The 1,832-nt window shown below is 35.1% G+C and overlaps 1 protein-coding gene across 1 annotated transcript in view; it reads right to left on the bottom strand.

The window, feature by feature from the left end:
- The window catches only part of lonrf2 (LON peptidase N-terminal domain and ring finger 2), a gene marked incomplete in the record, with an annotated part of 36,997 nt that overhangs the window by 28,103 nt on the left and 7,062 nt on the right, over positions 1 to 1,832 (bottom strand).

Raw genomic sequence — 1,832 nt, 5'->3', positions numbered from 1 at the left:
GGGTAATTCATGCTTTTATCACTTCTAGACTGGACTACTGCAACTCTCTTTATTATGGGATGGATCAGTCTTTGGTTCGTCGTCTACAGCTGGTTCAGAACTCAGCTGCCCGTTTATTAACAGGGACAAGACGTCGCCAACACATCACTCCGATCTTATATTCTCTTCAATGGTTGCCTGTTTCTTTTAGAATTGTTTTTAAGATTTAGTTTTTAGTTTTTAAATGTCTAAATGGTTTGGCACCTCATTATCTCACTGAGCTTTTACAGCCTCACATTCCAAGCAGATCCCTGAGATCTGTAAATCAAAAGCTTTTAGTTGTTCCCAGGTCTGGGCTTGTGACCAGGGGAGACAGAGCCTTTTCAGTTGCAGGACCTCGGCTCTGGAACAATCTCCCACTGTCTGTGAGGTCTGCTGGGTCTCTGAATGAGTTTAAGTCTCTGTTRAAAACTCATCTGTTTAAACAGGCTGAAGAGTCTGAAGAGCAGGATCATTAGACCAGCCTTTGTTTTGTTTCATTTTATTCTTCATTTTATCACAATAGTTTGTTTATTGTTTTTATTTTATGCTCCTGTACAGCACTTTGGTTTTTATTGTGCTTTATAAATAAACGATGATGATGATGATGATGATGATGATGACTTCTCTGAAGCTGAAACAACAAACATCTTTTCCAATCATTTTCTTTCTTTTTTTATGGTTTCTTAATGCCAGAAGGCTGTGATTTTAAGAAAATGATAGTTGTGTAGCATGGATGAGTCATATTTTCAATCCAAATGAACCAGTTAAAAGAAAATCCTCCAGGACTGGTGATTCCAGAGTTTTACAGTGGCTGTAGTAACATTTACTAATCCCACATCATATGAAGGTAAGGAACATTTTAAACTTTAATTTAAAGCATTTAGAGTTTGACATAGGGTTGGGCAATATTGGCAAAAAAATAAATCATGATTAATTGTGTTATTTAGCGGATAACGATTAATTTGACGTTTAATCCCCTGGAGTCCCTCATATTCTAGTCACATGACCAATTTAGTGGGAAAGATTTGCTCTTCATAAAATCTGTTCCAAATCGTGTCAAAATTACTTCAGGCACAATTGTAAATTGTGTTGATAGATAAATTACAGAACTTTTCTTTTAAATTCATCATATTTGAAGCAGAGAGGAGCAACGAGAGGATTCTGCCTGGTGACATTAATCGTATTAATCATCAAGTGCCAAAAAGTAATCTATTAATGTTTTTCTGACGATTAATTGCACATGATACGATTATGCCCAACCCTAGTTTGACATGTCAACTTTGGATGCAACTACATCTAGATGTTGGAACGTTTTGGTCCTTTACTGTGAAGTTTGGCAGCATTTAACAGACTAAACATAAATCTCATCTTAAACATTAGGAAAAAAAGTGTTTTCCCCACAATAACCCAACATCCAAGGATGTTTTATCATCGATTCAAAAGCTAACAGAAATAACAAAACATCACTTGCAATCAGAAGTTATTCTGTTTAAATCTAAATGTTTAAACATATGGTTTCAAAATGATTTAAGATATTCCTGACAGTAATTAAGACTTCTAAAATGTCTTTATATTTCTGATAACTTTGGCAAGAACTTATTTTAATACGTTGTATTTAAAGAGCAACAAACAACGTTCTGGGCAAAGATAACCAACTTTCTAAAGCTTGCCAACATATAAAAATATTACTAAAATATTTAAAGTAGTTCTGAGTCAGACATCTGATTCACTGGGTTAGTGATTAAAGTGACAGTGGCTATGTAAAAGCCACAAACACATAAGCGCGCGTGCATGCATGCATGCATATGCAT

This window comes from Austrofundulus limnaeus, unplaced genomic scaffold (genome assembly GCF_001266775.1).
Source record: "Austrofundulus limnaeus strain Quisiro unplaced genomic scaffold, Austrofundulus_limnaeus-1.0 Scaffold1403, whole genome shotgun sequence".
Lineage (NCBI taxonomy): Eukaryota > Metazoa > Chordata > Actinopteri > Cyprinodontiformes > Rivulidae > Austrofundulus > Austrofundulus limnaeus.
The sequence above is the reverse complement of the archived record's forward strand: the minus strand, read 5'-3'. Positions and strand labels throughout refer to the sequence as shown.